At 45.3% G+C, this 24,649-nt stretch overlaps 1 protein-coding gene across 9 annotated transcripts in view; it reads left to right on the top strand.

Moving 5' to 3' along the window:
* The window catches only part of CCSER1 (coiled-coil serine rich protein 1), a 735,753-nt gene that overhangs the window by 59,383 nt on the left and 651,721 nt on the right, over positions 1-24,649 (top strand). The gene's annotated exons all lie outside the window — the stretch shown is intronic.

Genomic DNA, 24,649 nt, shown 5'->3' with positions numbered 1-24,649 from the left:
GTTATGAGCTGCTAATGTTATGTTATACTGGTACTGCCTGGATACAGTCCATATTGCCCTGCAATTTCAGTGTCTCAAGGGATTAGTTTTTGCTTTGCTACAGTGTCTTCTGCATTTATTGCCTTCCCAGAAACTCACTGTGCTGCCTTGTACAAGTCTCAGCTTGAGAAACTGCAGAGGGAAACCTGGGTTTGTGCTGTTCAGTCAGGTGTTCTGTCGTTTCTGCTTCTGCCTGTCAGAGTTTGAGGATTACGGCTGTCATTTTGCCTATTCTCTTATGAAGCTTTTTGGGGTCTTTTAGATGCAGGCTGAATCTGGGGAGTTGGAGCAGGGCATGATGAGAAAGAGTTCTGCTGGTGCAGTGGACACAGGTGTTGGGGCCAGACCAGGGTATCTATGGAGGTATGTGCCTTGCTGTGCTGTCCCCAGTTGAAATCTTTACACAGCATAAACCAGCCTAAAGAAAAGAAAGGCAGAGCAGGTGTTGTGGGAACAGAGAGGATTAAAACCACAGATCTGCCTCTTCTTTCAAACAACAGTTTATTCTGCCAGAGCACCTTTAGATTGCAGATGACATACATGAATTGGCTGATCAGAGGGTGGATTAGCACTTTGATTTATTGTTGCCATGTAATTTCAGTTTGTCTGGATTAAAGTAGTGGAGTTACATGTATTGCAAGTATAGGTACATGTAATAGCTATAAAATCAGCTATTTCTGTAGCTGGTATTAAGCTTCTGGATTTTTACCAGTATATTTGGTGTGGAAGTTCCCAGAAATGCTCTTTTTTTGTGGGCTGAAAGTTTTGTGTTGGGCTATAATGCACTATCTCTAATACTTCATTAAGTAATTTCTCATATTTTCAGTACAATCTGAATTGCTTGTCCAGCAATATTTCCTTCATGGCTTTAGGAATACTTTGACCGTTTGGCTGCGCTTCTATTCTTAGTAAGCTTGTAACCTCACTTGACTTGTATTTTCCATTTGAAGTTCCTATGTATTCTATTCCTTGTATTCCCAAAGTCATCTTCCCGAGCAAAGTTTAAAGTCTGAATAGTTGGCTGCTTTCTCCATTTCATGGGTGTGTCTGCCTTTTGTTTGTAACTTTTATCAGATCCTCCGTGTAAAAGGAGATTCTTAAAGCTGCAGTCACAGCGGATAAAGATGAGACCATAACAATTAATGTAATCTATAGGCCTGAACACTGCAACTATTTCCTTGCATACAGTTTCTTCAGATCAGACAGGAGCAGGTATGAGGAAGTGCCCTCTGCATTGCATGCCTGTGAAGCATTTGTGTAAGAATGAAAGTAACTTTAAAGAGGCACGCCAGGCTTAGAGCACTAGAGCTTTGACCTGCTAATGACTTCCTCATTCAATACATTGTGGAATGCTAAATGCTGAGTAAGAGGAAAAACGTGTATTTTGTAATTCACTGCAAGACTATAAGGAAAACGGAACCCATAGTTACAGTCGCGTTAAGATGCTGAATAGAGATTTTGTCTGTTGAGAGCAGATGAAACACAGTAGGGCTAATTCCTAGCGTCCACTGTGTCCACTTGCTTTTGGGTCAAATTAGATGATTCATCTGCTCAAATAGACACCGGAGTGTCTTGAATGTAGAAGAGTGAGTGGTGGTAGAGGACAGGAGTAGTAACAAGTTCAAGTAAATATGAAACCGCTTACATTCATTCATACATTTAAAATTGATTAGCACACACTTAAACAGGCTTTGGTGGGCCTATTTTGGATTTAGAGTTTGTTACAGACTTTCAGGACAGAGCGTAAGTTCAGTGCTGTTACCCAGAGCCTAAAATTGTTTTATCCGAAGAAAGATAACCCTGAAAATATTTCTTTCCTCTGGAGGTGAGCCTGCTATTGCCAGGTAACCCGGAGAGCGTGAGGTGTCCTTTAGTTCTGTCTTATTTGGTCTGTTGAATGACTTTGGGTCCTAGCTATATATTCAGATTGGAAAAAATACAAATACGGGGTGAACAGTTTAAAAAAGGGACCAAGGAAATGTGCCAAAATCCCGACACTTGGTGGTACAGCAACTTGTATGTGGTTAGCGCATGATGCTGAACAGTGCGAGTGCTGCTCAAGTTACGGCTTATTATCCAAATAAAGTGCTATATTCCTGTATTCAGCAGTTCCCGTTACAATTGTGCCATATGTTCTCAGCAAACAGCAGACGCGTGGTCTAACAATTAGGAACAGAACTTTCCCACGTGAGGCTTTGGGACAGCACTAAAAGAATCCACGGTTAGCGTTTCATTCATAAGGCAGCTTTAGTTGTAGGTGATCTTTGTCCCTACTGTTTGCTTGTGCCTATTTGTGTCTCAGAAGGGTTTGCCACTTTTGGAGCTCATCCAGACCCATTGCTTGCTCTGAACTACTGAAGATGTTGATAAAGGATTCAAGTAACTGAATTTAAGATAGAACCAGGAGTCTTGATATATAATGAACTTGTACACTAACAACTTGTACTTGAGCAGTAACTCACTTTGGGCAACAAGTGGCAGAAAGGTGTTGATGTGGTAAAATTATTGCTTAGAAAAGTTTCAAACGTATTTTTCTGCAAAGCTACTGTGTTGTATTGACAAAAATCTGTCCAGAATTCCTGAGAAATATGTTGCTAGCCATTGTAAATAGTGTTCCTCTTCTGTTAACATTACAGAGGGAATATCAACTGTGGCATGCTTTGGCTAACTACTTTTGCATGACAAGATGGGTACATCACAGCAAGAAATTAGGGTGCTGTAAAGGGTGCTCTTTGCATCTTCTAGTTAGTTCTTCCAAAGGACTTGTTGCTTGTATATCTATATAACCAAACACCCATTGATTGAGGTGTTAGTACATACTTCACTGGAAGTGTGCTGGCTTCATTAAATATACTCCAAATCTGTAAAGGATGGAATTTCAGACCGCATTCTGCCCAGTTTCTTTCTGGCCACTGACCAGGGGTGTTCTCAAGCCCTAACACTACTGTTGCTGGATTTGCCTCCTATGTCTCTGCATTCTCCTATTCGCTGTGTTCTGTGACAGTTACACCTGCCCTGACAAAAGCCCATGAAAGCTTGTCCCCAGAGACAAGAGCTTGGGAAATCTTCCCGCATGTGCAGCTCTTGTGCAACTCACGTGGTGGTGGTCAGGAGAGACAGGGTCGAGGAAGTTGGGGTCCTGAGCCAGTGAGGGGCTACCTGGCCATATTTGACCAGGTTATAAACAGAGCCCCACTGGAGAGCCATTTTGAATCAGTCCTGTTCAGAGCTGTGGGGCTGCAGCTGGGGAGCCTTCTCTTGGGTCAGGATGGCAGCCAAGGTGACTGCTGGAGGTTGAAAGCCCTCCCTTTAAGAGGTGATTTCACACTTAGGATCATTTGCCATAAGCTTAAAGAATCAGCAGTGTAGTGCATAATCCGTGTGACATCCCGAATCTGGAGTCGATGTTAGTGAATCTTTAACCGAGTTTGAACAATACATTTCAATTAGCCTCGACTTGCTGTATGAAGCTAGGCTGAGAATGTTGGGGCTGTTCAGCCTGGAGAAGAGCAGGCTGCATGGAGACCTCATAGCAGCCTTCCAGTATATGAAGGGGGCTATAGCGGTGCTGGGGATGGAGTATCAAAGCCAGGTTGGAAAGAGTCTTGGGTGACATTGTTTAGTGTGAGGTGTCCCTGCCCATGGCAGCGGGGTTTGAACTAGATCATCTTAAGATCTTTTCTAGCCCTAAGTATTCTATGACTCCATTGGTTCTGTGACAGGCTTCTGTGCCCCTGTTTTTGAGTCGGGCAGTCTTCCATTCTACACATGGGAATCCACAGCTGTTACAGTGATGGGTTCCCAAATCCCTGCTTTTTTGATTTGTAGTAAAACTAAAATTTGCTGAGAGTTGGTCAAAGACACGATTACAATACGTGTAACCTTGGCAGAGGAGGAGAATGTGTGATCTTTGTGAATGAAGGGGGGTAGGGTGATAGGGACAAAGGAGGTGTTTTGCCAGTGGAACTAGTAAGATGTAAAATTCCATATTGGTCTGTTTAGTCATTTTTGCACCATTTCTCTAAGAGATGAATCTAGGACAGAAACAGAGACCTGACCTTAGGGATCTGAGAGAATATTTATTTAATACTGTAGCAAGGTGAAGAAAATCTAATGTAACATGAAAGGAGGGAGCGTGGCATTTGAATTTGTCCAACTCAAGATGTGAGAGCAGCCGCACTTGATCCTGTGGGGCCAGTTACAGAAACGTTATTCATGGGCAGTGTAGGAGGCATCTGATTTTGTGACCGCGCTTTAAACGCTGCTGCTGCTGCTGCAGTCCTTTTCTCCTGTTTCTTTGGCGAACCCTGACGAATTCGCATGATTGTGATTTCTCTTTGGTTGGAAGGCGCTTTGAATCATCCCTGTGCAGAGTAACTTGCCTCTGTCTCTGAACATTCGTTTGTTATTACACTTGGGTTGGAGCTGGTTTTGCATAAATGCTAATCGTTGGGGATGTCCTGGTGCGCAGGGACAGCATTGCTTGCTCTGCATGTCCTACACTGCCCCGTCGCTGCCCTCCAGCCTTTAGGGAGCTGTGGCTGTCTAGTCAGGGAAATGCTTCTCCTTCTCTTCCAAGTCTTGGCGCACTTCCTTCTTCTCGTATGTCTGCAGCATGCTCTCCTGCAGGTAGCACTTCTGCAGGTGCCCCAGGAACTTCTTCATCAAGTCGGGGTTCTCCTTCAGCCGACAGATCAACTTGTACTTCTCGCAGGAGCAGTCGTCCTGGCAGCATGTCCCTGGAGGAGCTGAGGGTGTCTGGCCTATCTCCTGCAAATGACAGGGCAGGGAGAATGGTGAAAAGGGCCGGAGCCTCATGGGGTTGAGACCCCTCTGGCTGGGCTTGGTCTCTCCTGCAGAAAGTCAGGTTTGGTTGGGCTTTCCTGGGCAGCAGGATGTGCGAAGAAGACCTGCTCAGGCAGGCTCTGCCTTGTTCCCCTCACGGGTCAGCCTGTCCTCATTTCCTCCTCTGCAGCCGAGACCCACCTCAGCCTCGTGCGGTTGGTCAAAGGGCTGTGGAAGAGGCAGAGGACATTTGGCACTTGCCGAGGCTTTCTTCTCCACATGGGCTGTTAGTCCTTATCCTGCACATTGGCCCAAGGCCTTGATGGGTCCTGGCTCCCAGCCATCTGGCAGCGTCCCATCCGCCTGACCCCAGCACTCACCTCTCTCGGGTGTCTCTTGGCCTTCCTGCAAAGGCACCATAGAAGCAAAAGCCCGCCGAGCGGCAGGCACAGGCACGACCACCTCAACAAGGTCACGTCGCGGCCCCCCAGGTCCCCAGTCAGTGGGCTGGAGGAGGGCTGCAGCAGCTCCTCAGGGCAGGGCTGGTAGGAACACTGGCTCCCTGTGCCGATGCCCTGGTCCTGGCGAGGCACATCCCCCATGACGGTGGCCCAGGCAGGCCGGCTGGAAAGGCCGAGGCTGCCGGGGAAGAGACTGGCCATGCAGAGAGCCAGAACAAGGGATCGCTGCAGGCTGAGCATCGCGCTGCTCCCTGGTGAGCTGCTCTCTGCGCCAACGATCTCGCACCGTTACGCCCAAGGGAGCTCAGGCAGTCACGAGCAGTGCCGGGGTTATGGCGTCAGCAGTTGCCCCCTTCCGTGCTGTCAAGAAATGCCCTGTGATGTCATAAGGCCGTTACCTGGAACCCGGTAGTCAGGGAAGGTGAAGGCAAAGATGGCGGGTCCAAGCATTTGGGTATCTCAGCTTGCTGCTTTGACTGTGCCCTGGGGGAGTGGGCCTGAGCTCTGGGGCCTCTGTGCTGTGCTCCTCAGTGCTTAGAGAGGAGGAGCTGTGCTAGGGCAGGGGCACTGCCTGGGTACTTGCATGCAGGTGGCTGCCCATTAGGTAATTTCACCTTTTGTTCTGAAGCTGAATGGTCCTAGAATCATAGGATGGTTTGGGTTAGAAGGGACCTTTACGATCATCTGCTTCTGATACAAGGACACCTCCTACCAGGCCAGGTTCCACAAAGCCCTGTCCAGCCTGGGCTTGAATGTTTCCAGGGATGGGATGTTTCTGGTTTTTTGTTTTTCCTCCCAACATCTAATCTAACTTTTCCCTCTGTCAGTTTAAACCGTTCCCCCTTGTCCTGTCTCCACATGCCCTTGTAAAAAGTTCCTCCTCATATTTCTTGTAGTCTCCCTTTATGCTCTGGAAGTCTGCTCTAAGGTCTCTGCATAGCATTCTCTTCTCCAGGCTAAACAAGCACAACTGTCTCAACCTGTCTTCACAGAAGTGTTCCAGCTCTCAGATGATCTTTATAACCCTCCTCTGGACTCACTTGAGCAGGTCCACATCTCTCTTGTGTTGGGGTCCCCATAGGTGAATGTGGTACTGCTGGTGTGGTCTTAGGAGAGCGGAGTAGAAGGAGACAGTCCCCTGCCTTGGCCTGCTGGTCATGCTTCTTTTGATGCAGCCCAGCATACAGTTGGCTTTCTGGGCTGCAAGTACACATTGCTGGATCATGTTGGGCTTCTTGTCAACCGATGCCCTCAAGCTGTTCTTCTGTGGGCTAATCTGAATCCAGTCTGTGCCCAGCCTGTAGCTGTGATTGGGATTGCCCTGACCCAGGTGCAGGACCTTCCTTATACTTGGCCTTGTTGAACTTTGTGTACCTTATTACAGATTTCAATCATGGGGAGAATAGGTTTTGGAAAAGATGTAAAAGATTTCACAAATGGACAGACAGAACTCTTAACATTGTGTGTTTGGCATGAGAATGATTCTTATGTTAATCATTAAAGCAAACACTAAAGCGACTCCTTCATTAATGAGCTGAAGTGATACCCTTAAACTATATATATTTCCTGTTCACTCATGTGTCAAAAATCTTTGTGTTTCCACTTTTGTGACTATATCTAATAAGGATGTGATTTATGCTCCTGCTTCATGCAGTTCTATTGCAAGTCAAAACTGCAGCTGCCATGTAAATTCAGCAAACAAAATCTCCAAGTAAAGATAAAAGGCATTTTCCATCTGTGGAAATTCAGTAAATCCTGAGATGGGAGAAGCCTAGCCTACACTTCCAGTAACCAGGTCTCAAAAGTTGTTATGCTTTAGCCAGAAGTGGCAGCTTTTTGGAGTAGATTTCTGTTTGCGTACATGTATTAGCTGACGCAGACCTTAACCACCCAAAAACTGTGCACCCTAATTTGCATGGACCAGAAATGCATCTGTATAATTTTCCATATCCTGCTTCTCCATTTACTTATATTTTGTTTTAAAAAGTGCTTAAATTGAAGACTCTTCATCTTACAAAGTTTTTTCGTCATTTTTCTTCGTATGCTGTTAAATTCTGTAGTAAATCTTGTGACGGACAACTTGCTTCAGGGAAATACAGGTAAGGCCATGTTGTAAAAGAAGGAAACGACTTTTGAACTAACTTTTGTAACTTGAACAAGCGTCATATGACAGTACTTGCAAAAAACTTTGAGGTGCTTTGCTTTTTTTTAATTTGAAGTAGAAAAGTAGTATTTTTTCTTTTTCTTTGGGGAAGTTGGCTTTTTTAGAACACTGAAGTAGCTACCATTTTTAGAAGTATTCAATATGCACATCTATATATTACTAAGAGAGAGTGAAGGAACATGTAATATTTAGCATCTGACTAATACAGACAACTCATTCTGCAAATAATTATTTTAAGTAAAAAATGAAGATACAGTAATGTTTTTCACCTGGTTAAATCCACAGTGTTTTAGCTTCCTTTGCCAGAGTAGGTTTTCTTTATCAGTAACTATTTTGGGAAGACAGACCTCTTATTTTATTTGCTTATAGAAGAGTCCAAACAGTACATATTGACCCATTCCTTCATTCAGACTACAGCTGTAATTCGGTAGTGAGGTCTGTAATGGACTAAATGAGCTGTCTGAACTTTGCACTTCCCAAATAAGATTCAGCAAGCTTTTCCCTAGTTTTTAGAAGAAAGAAAACACTGAAAAATTGAGACCTGCATCTACTTTGTTGTGCAAGAAGTAAATTGAACGTAGGAGATCTGCACAGAGACATGTACACACAATTGCTAAATTTTTACTCTTATTTTTAACAATGAATTTGGTTCTAGAGATTCCCAAGTTTGTGAAATCTTCCCTCAAATTCCAAAGTGGGAAACTGCTTTCAACTCTATCGCTGTTTTGATGCTTGACCATCAGTGAGAACCTTGTAACCTTTGTCTCGATTTATCCTTCTGTAATGTCATTATCTATAAGGTGAGTGTGTGGTTTAGGTAAAATCTACAAACCACTCAGGATATGTGGATGCAAAAAGTCTGAGAAGTCTTTGAATAAGTGATGATTTTTTTGGAGGTGGGGTTTTGGAATTCCTCAGGCCTTGTGCGGTTTTTCTAAGTGTGGTGTTTTTGGTAATAGTCTTATTGGAGGTTCTTTCTACTTGTACAGTTCAAGACTGGTATCTGCAACATGTGTCTCTTCAGAAAATGCCCTGAGATTCTGTTGATGGCAGAACTACAGCGCTGCTCTTGAGGTCTCTTGATGCAAGTCCTTCTGTTTAAAAGCCCTCAGGGAAGGAAGTATACCTAGGAATACTGCCTGGAAGGGTTAATTTGTTCAGAAATGTGAAAGTAGGTCAATTTTTCTTAAGTGTGCTACTTCTAAGAGTTGTTCTGTTGTTTGTTTGCCTTTCAAATACGGGAGATTCTGCTTTTGAGAGGCAAAAAAGGTCTCAAGAATGTAAAAAAGTAATTTTTTGTAACATGGAAATTTTGATCAGGTATATATTTATTAATATGTATTTATATTTTGGATCAGGTGTATTGTCCTGGGTTCAGCAGTAGCAGTCATTTTTCTTCTTAGTCGCTGGTGCAGTGCTGTGTTTTTCGACTTTCAGCCTAGGAACAGCACTGATAACACCGATGCTTTTAGTTGTTGCCCAGTAATGTTTAGTCTGAGCAAGGACTTTGTGAGTCTCATGCTCTGCCAGGGAGGAGAGAAAGTCGGGAGGAAGCAGAGACAGGATACCTGACCCAAACTAGCCAAAGAGGTATTCCATACCACAGCACGTCATGCGCACTATATAAACTGGGGGCAGTTACCTGGAAGGGCTAGATCACTGCTCTGGTCAGGCTGGGTATCGGTCGGCGGGTGGTGAGCGGTTGTGTTCTCTTCGCTTGTTATTTCCCTTATCATTATTATTATTGGTGGTAGCAGGAGTGATTTGTGTTACACCTTAGTTACTGGACTGCTCTTATCTCAACCTGTGGGAGTTACATTCTTTCAATTCTCCTCCCCATCCCTTCAGGAGCAGAGGGAGGAAGGGGGGAGAGTGAGAGAGCGGCTGCATGGTTCTGTGTTGCCGGCTGTGCTTAAACCACAATAGCTGTTTTTGGCGCCCGAACAGGGCCATAAAGGGTTGAGATAATGATATATCTGACTGGAGTGTGTCTAATCATATTTGTGATAAGCATTTATTGTTTCATATTAATAGTCACTCATCTCAATGCTGATTTATTGGCTCTCAAAGTTATTCCTCTTGATCTTGGAGTTTCAGGATGTCGTACCTTACTTACAGCCGGTATTTGCTGTTTTATTATTCACAGGCTGGGGGCCTTGGGCTAAGGTTCTTGTTTCACGGTACTTTGTGGTAATGACTTGTAATACAATAGAATCATTGATCATGAAACTGATCTGGCTTGTGTTCCCAGTGTGGTCACCACCTCTATACTCTGGAAGGTATAGAATAGGAGTGTTTAGCAATTACACATCTTTTTTCCCCTCCTCATGTAGTCAACATGTGAAGGAGATACTCCCTTACTTTCCCAGCCCTCCGCACGCACCACCCCCCACCCCCATCCCCCACCGTTTACAGCATCATTTGAGAGTTCTGAAGGTTTTGAATGGCCTTTGGGTACCCTTGAGACCTGCCTGCTGATTGTGATGGGGATCAGCATGCTGGCCCGCATACAGAGTGTGTTTTGCCCACAACCATTTTGTCTGATCTCGAAAGTTAAGCCAAGTCATGTTTGGGCCTTGTCTAGGGTTAGACGACGATATAGGAGGACCAGGAGTTTTTCCCCGAGGCTGCACAGCCATGAGTGGCAGGGTGTGTGGGATAGTACGGGCAAGTATCTAGGCTAGTGGGCCCCTCCAGTGCTTTGGAACTTCACCACTGCACAAGTGCAGAATCCAGAAAAATTAGTAAAACACTTAAATGAGGTGTGGTGTGCATCCTGGTCATTCCAAAGAGGGACAAATCATGGCAACATGCCCGGGCTTGGGCTATGCTCACAGAGCCCTGTTCAACACTATCCAGCACCTTCAAAGGGGAAAAAAATGTCCCTGGATCTGATGGCAAAGCAACAGTCAGCGCAGCTACTCTAACTCCAAGCACAGCAACTACACCACCCCCAGTGACAAGTACAGTAGCTACCCAAATTCCGACCTCAACAGACAGCGCAGCTATTCCAGCTCTAAGTACCCCATATGGACCAGCCCCAGCGACAAGTACAGTAGCTACTGGAACTTTGACCGCAACAGACAGCGCTGCTAATCCAACTCCAAGTGCAGCAGCTACACCACAGGACCAGTTCGTGGCAATATCGGTTGCCCCTGTACACAAGGGGAAAAGCAAAGAAGAGATACTGGCAGCCTCTGAAGGGGTTTGAGCTGTTTTGGAAGTGATTGGCACTGAAGCACAGCTCCTTCTGGCACCCCGGTTGCCCGTGCTGGGCTGGATGTTCAAAGGCAACGTCTCCTCTACACATCATGCAACTGATGCCACATGGAGTAAGTGGGCTGCACTAATTACGCAACAATCTCAAATAGGAATTCCCAGTTGTCCGGGCATTCTAGAAGTCATCATGGACTGGCCAGAGATTTTGTAATGTTGCCAGAGGAGGAGGTGATGCATGCTGAAGAGGCCCCACCATATAATAAACTGCCAGAAAGTGAAAAACAGTATGCCTTGCTTACTGATGCGTCTTGCTGTATTGTGGGAAAGCATCGGAGATGGAAGGCAGCCATATGGAGTCCTCGACGACAAGTTGCAAAAACTGCTGAAGGAGAGGGTGAATCCAGTCAGTTTGCCGAGGTGAAAGCCATCCAGCTGGCCCTGGACATTGCTGAATGAGAAAAGTGTCCAGTACTTTATCTCTACACTGACTCATGGATGGTGCAAATGCCCTGTGGGGGTGCTTGCTGCAATGGAAGCGGAGCAACTGGCAACGTAGAGGTAAACCCATCTGGGCTGCTGCACTGTGGCAAGATATCGCTGCCCAGGTGCAGAACCTGGTGGTGAAGGTACACCATGTAGATGCTCATGTACCCATGAGTCGGGCCACTGACGAACACCAGAACAACCAACAAGTGGATAAAGCTGCTAAGATTGAAGTGGCTCAGACGGAGTGGCTCAGATGGACTTAGACTGGCAAAATAAGGGTGAATTATTTTTGGCCCGGTGGGCCCATGACACTTCAGGCCATCAGGGCAGATATGCAACATACAGATGGGCTCGTGATCGAGGGGTGGACTTAACAACGGGCACCATTGCCCAGGTTATTCATGAGTATGAAACATGCTGCAATTAAGCAAGCTACATGGCTGTAGCCTCTTTGGTATGGAGGAGGATGGCTGAAGTACAAATGTGGGGAGGCCTGGCAGATTGACTACATCACACTTCAACCAACCTGCCAAGGCAAGCGCCATGTGCTTACTACAGTGGAAGCAACCACGGGACAGCTGGAAACACGCTGTGCCTCTAGCCACTGCCTGGAACACTATCCTGGGCCTTGAGAAACAGATTTTTGAGGCAACACAGCACCCCAGAGAGAATTGAGTCAGACAATGGGACTCATTTCTGGAACAGACTTATAGACATTTGGGCCAAAGAGCATGGCATTGAGTGGGTATATCACATCCCCTAACATGCACCAGCCTCTAGGAAAATTGAATGGTACTATGGGCTGTTCAAAACCACCCTGAGAGCAGTGGGTGGGGGAACTTTCAAGCATTGGGATACACACTTAGCAAAGGCCACCTGGTTGGTCAGCACCAGAAGATCTGCCAACAGGGCTGGCCCAGCCCAGTCAGAACATTTCCATACTGTAGAAGGCGACAAAGTTCCTGTGGTGCACATAAAGAATTTGCTGGGGAAGACAGTTTGGGTTATTCCTGCTTCAGGTAAAGGCAAACCCACTCATGGGACTGCTTTTGCTCAGGGACCCGGATATACTTGGTGGGTAATGTGGGAAGATGGGGAAGTCCGATGTGTACCTCGAGGGGATATGATTTTAGGGGAAAATAGCCAATGGACTTAACTGTATGCTGTTGCCTGCTATGTAATACTTTTGTAGCCCGCCAACTAGATGTCTTCAGGTCACAAGCGACTGGCCCTGACTTCCCACTGACCATCATCCCAACAGAGAATGAACTTCGATAGAACCAGTCGAGTTCTGTGGTAAAGGCACGATCAGCATCAGCAGGCAACAGTCCAACACTACACACAGCCTCTCCTGCCCCAAAAGAATACTACAAGAGATGGAACCCGATATCATGGACTGAATGGACTCAGCAGCTTTATACAGACTAGTCCCATGCACTAAGGAATGATCTCTTTCTTTCTCTCTCTGTGGATATATATATATATAAGAGTGATGGTATACCGAACATGTGGGATCTGAGCATGACGTGAATGGTATGAAATAAGGGGTGCATACTGTCCTGGGTTCAGCAGTATTCCATTTTTCTCCTTCTTAGTAGTTGGTGCAGTGCTGTGGTTTTGACTTTCAGCCTGGGAACAGCACTGATGACACCGATGTTTTTAGTTGTTGCTCAGTAATGTTTAGTCTGAGCAAGGACTTTGTGAGTCTCATGCTCTGCCAGGGAGGAGGGGAAGTCGGGAGGAAGCAGAGATAGGACACTTGACCGAGATAAACCTAAGAGGTATTCCATACCACAGCACATCATGCCCACCATATAAACTGGGGGCAGTTACCCGGAAGGGCTAGGTCGCTGCTCAGGTCGGGCTGGTTATCGGTCGGCGGGTGGTGAGCAGTTGTGTTCTCTTCCCTTGTTATTTCCCTTATAATTATTATTATTGGTGGCAGCAGTAGCGCTTAGGTTTGTGTTACACCTTAGTTACTGGACTGCTCTTATCTCAACCTGTGGGAGTTACATTCTTTCAATTCTCCTCCCCATCTCTCCGAGAGCTGGGGGGGAGGAAGTGGGAGGGAGGGAGCGAATGAGCTGTGTGGCTGACTGGGATTAAACCACGACATAATATATATATATATATGTATATATTTTAAATCAGGTATACATAGGGAGGCGGCAAAAGGTGGTACCAACAGGGGTAACTTTGAAAATTTTGGAGTACACCAAAGCCTTGCTCATGTTGTTTTAATGTTTGATGAAACAGATTGGAAGAATTTCCTGGTATAGTTACCTGGGTAGTAAAAAATATAAACCTCCAACATTCAGCTGTAATCAGGATCTTGAAACTTTTATCTTAGTCCTCTTCTTCGTTACACGGTGGAGGTAAATTTATGAAGCTGACACAATGTCCGTAGGTGGTCTGACTTGCCATAGGCACAGCACCTGTGTACATGTGAAGCATGTAGAGTCTGCAAATATGCAAGAGTCAACAGTCACATTTTGTATTAAAAAGGACAGGTCAGTTAAAGAGTGTATTCCCTAGGTTTCAGTGAGGGCATTTCATGTGCAGATCATTTAGCCAATTATCCTCCTTCCAGAGACAGGGAAGGTGAAGCACAGGGACGCAAAGTTACCTGCCTGAAGTCACAAGAGAGTCTGCTGGCAGGAACTGACCCCATATCTTGTAAATCTCTTGTCCATGTTATGTCCTCAATAGGACATTTGTATTGAATTACTTTCTTAAGATGCTTTTTGTCATTAAGTGCTTCTGTACTGTTACAGGCACTGCATTTCAGAAAGCATTACAATGTTTTTAAGTATTATAATTGTCTATATTCAGAGAAAAGAGGAAAAACTTGGAAAAGAGAAAGAACTCCTGGCATTGAAAAAAGCACTCGCACCCAGATGTAAAATCCTATCCCAAGGCAAATTTTAGAGCTCAATTTTTAATCCCTGGAAAAGAATTCATAATGGAAGTTCCTTAATTACAGTGATTCCAATAGAACCTGTAATAATAAGGTAGGACTGTAAAGTTGGTTGAGCTGCTGTCTGAGCTATCGAAAGCAGGCTCACAAAAATCCTTCCGCATGGAAGTATGGTGTAATGCTGCTCAAAGGTGACTTGCATTGCTGTTCTCAGTGAGCTTGTGGGCTTTTGTATGAAATGACATTTTCCTATCATTATGGCCTGCTGCTCAAAGTATGTCTAAACACATTTTCATTCATCTCTGCTTCTTGAGAAGAAAACCCATTTTATTCTTAAAATACTTAAACCCAGTGTTGTTCTAGGCAATTGAGGAAGAGTTAGCAGTGTTAGAAATAGAAATGGAAGTTGTTCTTTTGTGTTAAAAAGGTCTTTAAGGCAAACTTTACTTTGAAGTAAAGTTATGTTTATGAAATTAAGTATTTCAGTTATGCATAGGGTATGGTGGCAGAGTTGTCACAGCAGCACTTGCCCGCACTGTAGGGAAGACTCCTGTATCAGTGACCCAGTTTCTCAAGCTCTGTCCATTTTCCATTCTGCTGTGCCATAAGCTAAAGAGATTTTCCAAGCTGTTTACTTTAGACTAGAGGAAACAATAAAGTTAGAGTTGGTGAGAGGAGGGAGCAGGAACTGGCATTGCGCGTCTGGTGCCGAAAGTTCATCTGGAGAGCAAATCCTTTCCCGGCTAAGCTGCCATCAAGAAGTGAGTCCTGGGTTGTCCTGATTACTGCAGGTAGACCACAGTTATTTTCAGCCTCTAGGAACGGCTGATATTTGGTCTTTTTATCTGGGTTGTGAACACTTTGCCAGTACGAATATCTGATAATGCCAAGCCAGACACCTTAGTGAGGATATTTAAGATTTGCTAGCCCTTAAAAATGCATACAGGAACAACTAGCACTTACATGTGATTATGAGCGATTCTATTTGTTTCTAAAAGTATTTTGATTTGGGTTAGCGGTGAAACCCCTTGTCATTGTCCATTTAAGAATGGATCTAATGGTGTTTCAAGTGTCAGTCTCATCTGCAATAAGTCTTTTGGAGTAGGAAAAAGACAAATTGCTGCTAAAACCAAACATCATCTGCGTTTGCCTACGATTTTTAAAACGTATTTTCAATATGGGGTGAAAATACACCTTTATAAAATAATTTCGTATAGTAAAGGAGCATGTGAGATAACCGTCACGATAGAGCTTATGTCTCTTCAAGGAGCTAATTGTAAAAACCAGCGGCTTTTCTGATGGCTGTTCAGCCAGTGCTATTGATCACTTCAGTGCTTTTTCCCTGAAAAGAAAAACATTCAAAAGCGTTCTGTGCTTCAGAATGCTTTCATCCATGACATTATGAGAGTACTTGGGGTAAATAGTCATGTTTAAAATTAACTGCAGTTTTCTTTTTCAATTGATGTAGTGTCAGAAAAAGAAAGAAGTCTTCACCAATATTAAAAAGAACAGTTTTATTTGGTATCTATCCATTACAGGGTTTTGACTGGGATTACCCCAGTTCTAAAAAGAGAGCAAAAACGTGTTTTTTGTAATTCACTGCAAGACTATAAGGAAAACGGAACCCATAGTTACAGTCGCGTTAAGATGCTGAATAGAGATTTTGTCTGTTGAGAGCAGATGAAACACAGTAGGGCTCATTCCTAGCGTCCACAGTGTCTACTTGCTTTTGTGTCAAATTAGATGATTCATCTGCTCAAATAGACACCGGAGTGTCTTGAATGTAGAAGAGTGAGTGGTGGTAGAGGACAGGAGTAGTAACAAGTTCAAGTAAATATGAAACCACTTACATTCATTCATACATTTAAAATTGATTAGCACACACTTAAACAGGCTTTGGTGGGCCTATTTTGGATTTAGAGTTTGTTACAGACTTTCAGGACAGAGCGTAAGTTCAGTGCTGTTACCCAGAGCCTAAAATTGTTTTATCCGAAGAAAGATAACCCTGAAAATATTTCTTTCCTCTGGAGGTGAGCCTGCTATTGCCAGGTAACCCGGAGAGCGTGAGGTGTCCTTTAGTTCTGTCTTATTTGGTCTGTTGAATGACTTTGGGTCCTAGCTATATATTCAGATTGGAAAAAATACAAATACGGGGTGAACAGTTTAAAAAAGGGACCAAGGAAATGTGCCAAAATCCCGACACTTGGTGGTACAGCAACTTGTATGTGGTTAGCGCATGATGCTGAACAGTGCGAGTGCTGCTCAAGTTACGGCTTATTATCCAAATAAAGTGCTATATTCCTGTATTCAGCAGTTCCCGTTACAATTGTGCCATATGTTCTCAGCAAACAGCAGACGCGTGGTCTAACAATTAGGAACAGAACTTTCCCACGTGAGGCTTTGGGACAGCACTAAAAGAATCCACGGTTAGCGTTTCATTCATAAGGCAGTTTTAGTTGTAGGTGATCTTTGTCCCTACTGTTTGCTTGTGCCTATTTGTGTCTCAGAAGGGTTTGCCACTTTTGGAGCTCATCCAGACCCATTGCTTGCTCTGAACTACTGAAGATGTGGATAAAGGATTCAAGTAACTGAATTTAAGATAGAACCAGGAGTCTTGATATATAATGAACTTGTACACTAACAACTTGTACTTGAGCAGTAACTCACTTTGGGCAACAAGTGGCAGAAAGGTGTTGATGTGGTAAAATTATTGCTTAGAAAAGTTTCAAACGTATTTTTCTGCAAAGCTACTGTGTTGTATTGACAAAACTCTGTCCAGAATTCCTGAGAAATATGTTGCTAGCCATTGTAAATAGTGTTCCTCTTCTGTTGACATTACAGAGGGAATATCCACTGTGGCATGCTTTGGCTAACTACTTTTGCGTGACAAGATGGGTACATCACAGCAAGAAATTAGGGTGCTGTAAAGGGTGCTCTTTGCATCTTCTAGTTAGTTCTTCCAAAGGACTTGTTGCTTGTATATCTATATAACCAAACACCCATTGATTGAGGTGTTAGTACATACTTCACTGGAAGTGTGCTGGCTTCATTAAATATACCCCAAATCCCTAAAGGATGGAATTTCAGACCGCATTCTGCCCAGTTTATTTCTGGCCATTGACTAGGGGTGTTCTCAAGCCCTAACACTACTGTTGCTGGATTTGCCTCCTATGTCTCTGCATTCTCCTATTCGCTGTGTTCTGTGACAGTTACACCTGCCCTGACAAAAGCCCATGAAAGCTTGTCCCCAGAGACAAGAGCTTGGGAAAACTTCCCGCATGTGCAGCTCTTGTGCAACTCATGTGGTGGTGGTCAGGAGGGGCAGGGTCGAGGAAGTTGGGGTCCTGAGCCAGTGAGGGGGATGGACTATTCATTAGGGACTGTAGTGACAGGACAAGGGGTTTCAGGTTCAAACTTATACAGGGGAACTTCATATTGGATATAAGGGGGAAATTCTTTATTGTAAGGGTGATGAGGCACTGTTATGGGTTGCCCAGAGAAGCTGTGAATGCTCCATCCCTGGCAGTGTTCAAAGCCAGGTTGGAAAGAGTCTTGGGTGACATGGTTTAGTGTTAGGTGTCCCTGCCCATGGCAGTGGGTTTTGAACTAGATCATCTTAAGATCTTTTCTAGCCCTAAGTATTCTATGATTCCATTGGTTCTGTGACAGGCTTCTGTGCCCCTGTGTTTGAGTCGGGCAGTATTCCATTCTACACATGGGAATCCACAGCTGTTACAGTGATGGGTTCCCAAATCCCTGCTTTTTTGATTTGTAGTAAAACTAAAATTTGCTGAGAGTTGGTCAAAGACACGATTACAATACGTGTAACCTTGGCAGAGGAGAGTGTGTGATCTTTGTGAATGAAGGGGGGTAGGGTGATAGGGACAAAGGAGGTGTTTTGCCAGTGGAACTAGTAAGATGTAAAATTCCATATTGGTCTGTTTAGTCATTTTTGCACCATTTCTCTAAGAGATGAATCTAGGACAGAAACAGAGACCTGACCTTAGGGATCTGAGAGAATATTTATTTAATACTGTAGCAAGGTGAAGAAAATCTAATGTAACATGAAAGGAGGGAGCGTGGCATTTGAATTTGTCCAACTCAAGATGTGAGAGCAGCCGCACTTGATCCTGTGGGGCCAGTTACAGAAACGTTATTCATGGGCAGTGTAGGAGGCATCTGATTTTGTGACCGCGCTTTAAACGCTGCTGCTGCTGCTGCAGTCTTTTTCTCCTGTTGCTTTGGCGAACCCTGACGAATTCGCATGAGTGTGATTTCTCTTTGGTTGGAAGGCGCTTTGAATCATCCCTGTGCAGAGTAACTTGCCTCTGTCTTTGAACGTTCGTTTGTTATTACACTTGGGTTGGAGCTGGTTTCGCATAAATGCTAATCGTTGGGGATGTCCTGGCGCGCCGGGACAGCATTGCTTGCTCTGCATGTCCTACACTGCCCCGTCGCTGCCCTCCAGCCTTTAGGGAGCTGTGGCTGTCTAGTCAGGGAAATGCTTCTCCTTCTCTTCCAAGTCTTGGCGCACTTCCTTCTTCTCGTATGTCTGCAGCATGCTCTCCTGCAGGTAGCACTTCTGCAGGTGCCCCAGGAACTTCTTCATCAAGTCGGGATTCTCCTTCAGCCGACAGATCAACTTGTACTTCTCGCAGGAGCAGTCGTCCTGGCAGCATGTCCCTGGAGGAGCTGAGGGTGTCTGGCCTATCTCCTGCAAATGACAGGGCAGGGAGAATGGTGAAAAGGGCAGGAGCCTCATGGGGTTGAGACCCCTCTGGCTGGGCTTGGTCTCTCCTGCAGAAAGTCAGGTTTGGTTGGGCTTTCCTGGGCAGCAGGATGTGCGAAGAAGACCTGCTCAGGCAGGCTCTGCCTTGTTCCCCTCACGGGTCAGCCTGTCCTCATTTCCTCCTCTGCAGCCGAGACCCACCTCAGCCTCGTGCGGTTGGTCAAAGGGCTGTGGAAGAGGCAGAGGACATTTGGCACTTGCCGAGGCTTTCTTCTCCACATGGGCTGTTAGTCCTTATCCTGCACATTGGCCCAAGGCCTTGATGTGTCCTGGCTCCCCGCCATCTGGCAGCATCCCGTCTAGCTGACCCCAGCACTCACCTCTCTCGGGTGTCTCTTGGCCTTCCTGCAAAGGCACCATAGAAGCAAAAGCCCGCTGAGCGGCAGGCACAGGCACGACCACCTCAACAAGGTCACGTCGGGGCCACCCAGGTCCCCAGTCAGTGGGCTGGAGGAGGGCTGCAGCAGCTCCTCAGGGCAGGGCTGGTAGGAACACTGGCTCCCTGTGCCGATGCCCTGGTCCTGGCGAGGCACATCCCCCATGACGGTGGCCCAGGCAGGCCGGCTGGAAAGGCCGAGGCTGCCAGGGAAGAGACTGGCCATGCAGAGAGCAAGGACAAGGGACCGCTGCAGGCTGAGCATCGCGCTGCTCCCTGGTGAGCTGCTCTCTGCGCCAACGATCTCGCACCGTTACGCCCAAGGGAGCTCAGGCAGTCACGAGCAGTGCCGGGGTTATGGCGTCAGCAGTTGCTCCCTTCCGTGCTGTCAAGAAATGCCCTGTGATGTCATAAGGCCATTACCTGGAACCCGGTAGTCAGGGAAGGTGAAGGCAAAGATGGCGGGTCCAAGCATTTGGGTATCTCAGCTTGCTGCTTTGACTGTGCCCTGGGGGAGTGGGCCTGAGCTCTGGGGCCTCTGTGCTGTGCTCCTCAGTGCTTAGAGAGGAGGAGCTGTGTTAGGGCAGGGGCACTGCCTGGGTACTTGCATGCAGGTGGCTGCCCATTAGGTAATTTCACCTTTTCTTCTGAAGCTGAATGATCACAGAATCATAGGATGGTTTGGGTTAGAAGGGACCTTTACAATCATCTGCTTCTGATGCAAGGACACCTCCTACCAGGCCAGGTTCCACAAAGCCCTGTCCAGCCTGGGCTTGAATGTTTCCAGGGATGGGATGTTTCTGGTGTTTTGTTTTTCCTCCCAACATCTAATCTGACTTTTCCCTCTGTCAGTTTAAACCATTCCCCCTTGTCCTGTCTCCACATGCCCTTGTAAAAAGTCCCTCTCCATATTTCTTGTAGTCTCCCTTTATGTGCTGGAAGTCTGCTCTAAGGTCTCTGCATAGCATTCTCTTCTCCAGGCTAAACAAGCACAACTGTCTCAACCTGTCTTCACAGAAGTGTTCCAGCTCTCAGATGATCTTTATAACCCTCCTCTGGACTCACTTGAGCAGGTCCACATCTCTCTTGTGTTGTGGTCCCCATAGGTGAATGTGGTACTGCTGGTGGGATCTTAGGAGAGCGGAGTAGAAGGAGACAGTCCCCTGCCTTGGCCTGCTGGTCATGCTTCTTTTGATGTAGCCCAGCATACAGTTGGCTTTCTGGGCTGCAAGTACACATTGCTGGATCATGTTGGGCTTCTTGTCAACCGATGCCCTCAAGCTGTTCTTCTGTGGGCTAATCTGAATCCAGTCTGTGCCCAGCCTGTAGCTGTGATTGGGATTGCCCTGACCCAGGTGCAGGATCTTATACTTGGCTTTGTTGAACTTTATGAGGTTGGCCTTGGCCCCCCTCTCCATGCCATCAGGGTCCCTATGTACGGCATCCTTTCCCTCTAGTTTGTCCACTGCAGCACCCAGCTTGGTGTTGTGAGCGAACTTGCTGAGAGCATCTTCAGCAAACGTACTGTCCATGTCACCGACAAAGATGTTAAGCAGCATCTTTCGCAATACTGGCCCTGGAGGAACACCACTTGTTCCTGGTCTCTACTTGGACATTGAGCCGTTGACCACAACTCTTAGTGTGACCTTCCAGCCAGTTTGTTATCCACTGACTTGTCCATTTGTCAAGTCCATGCCTCTCCAGTTTACACACAAGTGTCATGTGGGACAGTGTCAAAATGCCTTGCAGAAGTCCAGGTAGTCATAGAGATCAGTCACTCTTGCCTTATCCACCAGCACCCTCGCCCTGTCTTAGAAGGCCACCACAGTATCAAGGAACAATAAAACAAGGTTATAGAACTATCGAAGAACATATTCAATTTCTGGTAGATCATGAAAATAGAAGGAGAGCTGAGAATATGCAGAGATTCAGTGTTGAGCAATATGCTCATTTTGGGTATTAACAATACTTCTTATTTATAGAAGGTGGTAATAGAAGTGGCTTTAAACGTCCCCATTCTGTGTTTTAACTCAGTAGTTTGTGTGGTTTGCGTGCTTCATGATGTAAGAAACAAAAAGATCAAGTGGTACAAAAAAACTGTAATATATGGAGATCAGTAGATCTTTTTGTATTCAAACGTAAATGTGTGTTGCCTTGGGTAAACATTCACATGTTGTTCTGTGGTGTAGGAGGACATTTTTCAGCAGCCATGTTAAGCAGTTCAAACCAGAAGATGTTTTCCTTCCTACTGTGTAGAGTTTTAATTGTGTCACTGTCTTATTTTTATTTTTATGTTGCTCGTTAAGGGACTTTTGCAGAGCTGCATGTCTCAAAATCAGTTTTGGGGCACCTTTGTGGGTTACCTGGAATTGACACTAGCATATAGGGTCTCTTTCTTTATGGAGTTCTTCTAGCAGACTTTGTGCAGCTGACAGTCTTTCCATACTTCTTTGTAGCTCTGGGAATTGGGCAGACTTGCAGAGTCACGGGATGGTTTGGTTTGGAAAGGACCTTAAAGATCATATAGTTTCAACCTCCCTGCCATGGGCAGGGACACCTTCCACTAGACCGTGTTGCTCAAAGTCCCATCCAGTCTGGCCTTGAATACTTCCAAAGATGGGACATTCAGAGCTTCTTTGGGTAACCAGTTCCAGTGTCTCACTACCCTCATCATAAGAAAGTTTTTTGCTTGTGTCCAGTTTAAACCTAAGTTTTTTTAGTTTAAAGCTGTTGCTGCTTGTCCTGTCACGAAAGGGCCTTGTGAAAAGTCTCTGTCTTTTAAGCCACTTGTAAGTATTGAAAGGCCACAGTAGGGTCTCCTCTGAGCCTTCCATTTTCCAGGCTGAACAAGAGCCTTCTCTTCTCCAGGCTCTCTCAGCTTTTCCTCATAGGTGAGGGGCTGCAGCCTTTGGATCATTTTTGTGGTCCTCCTCTGTCCAGTGTTGTAACCACCAGTACCTGAGTCCTTCTCTGCAGGGCTGCCTTTAATCCGTTCATCCCCATTTTGTGTTGGTACTGGGGGTTGTTCTGACCCAGCTGTAGGACCTTGCATTTAGCCTTGTTGAATTCCATTGTGAGTACTTACATAGTAAATAAGGTCATGCAGCTTAATTTACTGAATTTTCTTTTCTTTTTACTAATCTCTTCCCCCCACCTCCAACTTTCTTTAGACTTACCAATGATGGTAAAAATAGCCAACATATGCTTGGGTAAAATGAGCAATGTGCAAACTACTTATCTCAAAAGAGCATAACTAAATTAGCAAAAGATCTTTAGTCAGAGGTCAGTGATATGTAAATGTTGGTATCTCATATGTATATATGTAGCAATGGAGTAATGTCTACTTCTGAATCAGTTTTTTTATCTGAAATTATTACATATTTATGTACAAACTGTTTACTTATTAAGAGGTAATTGGGAAAAACCCAGGCTCTTTTTTTTGACACCTCCTTTATGCATTCAAAACTGTGTTTAAAAAACTTGGGAAAGCATGAGATGTGTTATTTAGCTGTCCTGTAATCTAAGTTTTATGTTCAAATGCAGATGTGTGAAATCTGCTTTTGTGTCTCTGATTTTTGGAACTGAGAACCATATGGTATCTTGGTTTTGCATTTCTTAGATCTTCTTAATTGCGGCTGCATAGCAATTAGGGTTGTGCATAAATTTAAGAAAATAATATATGCATTTGTTCTTGCTGTGTAAAATGTACTGAGAATTCATTTCAGCTGTTACAATAACCCAAAAGGCATTCAGAATGGGGTAATTTGGTTTACAGTTAGCATGTAGCTAATTTTACCCTTTAAAGTTTTACCATTCTGTCTTTTATAATGAAATGGTAAGACACAGGATGTCCAAATCATCCACTGAAGGGGGGCTAAATTATATACTTGTGCACTGATCCAGCAAAGCACTCAGCATTGTGCTTATGTCCCATGGAAGTCAATGGGACCACTCGTGTTTTGAAAGTTAAGTATGCGATTTTAAGTGTTTTACTGAATAGGGATGAGATTATTCTCAAAGTGAAGCATGTGTTTAAGTGCTCAGCAGAATTGAATTAGTTAGCATTTATGAGTTATCACAAGAAAAACTGAACCTTTTAGCACGCTTGGTCAGAGGTCCTGTTTGTGAGTTCCCGTTTAGTTTTACCAGCTCTGAGATAATGTCATTAAGCAGTGTGTCAGTAAACTCTTCCACTGAAGAGTTCAGAAAAATGAAAATCATAGAATCACAGAATAGTTACGGTTAGAAGGGACCTTAAGATCCTCTAGTTCCAACCCCCCTGCCATGGGCAGGGACACCTCACACTGAACCATGTCGCCCAAGGCTCTGTCCAACCTGGCCTTTAACATCGCCAGGGATGGAGCATTCACGGCTTCCCTGGGCAAACCCATTCCAGTGCCTCACCACCCTTACAGTAAGGAACTTCTTCCTTATATACAATCAAAACTTCCCATGTTTTAAGTTTTAACCCGTTACCCTTGTCCTATCACTACAGTCCCTAATGAAGAGTCCCTCCCCAGCATCATTATAAGCCCTCTTCAGATATTGGAAGGCTGCTATGAGGTCTCCAAGCAGCTTCTCAGCTGAACAGCCCCAACTTCCTCAGCCTGTCTTCATACAGGAGGTGCTCCAGTCCCTGATCATCCTCGTGGCCCTCCTCTGGACTTGTTCCAACAGTTCCATGTCCTTTTTATGTTGAGGACCCCAGAACTGTACGCAACACTCCAAGTGAGGTCTCACGAGAGCAGAGTAGAGGGGCAGGATCACCTCCTTCGACCTGCTGGTCACGCTCCTTTTGATGTAGCCCAGGATACGGTTGGCTTTCTGGGCTGTGAGCGCACACTGAAGCTGGCTCATGTTCATTTTTTCATTAGGCAACACCCCCAAGTCCTTCTCTGTAGGGCTTCTCTAAATCTTTTCTTTGCCCAACATGTAGCTGTGCCTGGGATTGCTCCAACCTAGGTGCAGGACCTTGCACTTGTTATGGTTAAACTTCATGAGGTTGGCATCAGCCCACCTCACAAGCATGTCAGGGTCCCTCTGGATGGCATCCCTTCCCTCCAGCGTATCAACCAAACCACAGAGCTTGGTGTCGGCAAACTTGCTGCAGGCGCACTCAATCCCACTGCCCATGTCACCGACAAAGATGTTGAACAAGACCGGTCCCAACACTGATCCCTGAGGGACACCAGTCGTTACCGGTCTCCAGCTGGACATTGAGCCATTGACCACAACTCTTTGTGTGCGGCCATCCAGCCAGTTCTTTATCTACCAAGTGCTCCACCTATCAAATTATAGACAAGGATGTTGTGTGGGACAGTGGTGAACGCTTTGCACAAGTCCAGGTAGATGGCGTCAACTGCTCTTCCCCTGTCCATCAGTTCTGTAGCCCCATCATAGAAGGCCACCAAAT

The sequence above is a fragment of the Lathamus discolor genome, chromosome 1 (assembly GCF_037157495.1).
Source record: "Lathamus discolor isolate bLatDis1 chromosome 1, bLatDis1.hap1, whole genome shotgun sequence".
Classification (NCBI taxonomy): domain Eukaryota; kingdom Metazoa; phylum Chordata; class Aves; order Psittaciformes; family Psittacidae; genus Lathamus; species Lathamus discolor.
The sequence above is the reverse complement of the archived record's forward strand: the minus strand, read 5'-3'. Positions and strand labels throughout refer to the sequence as shown.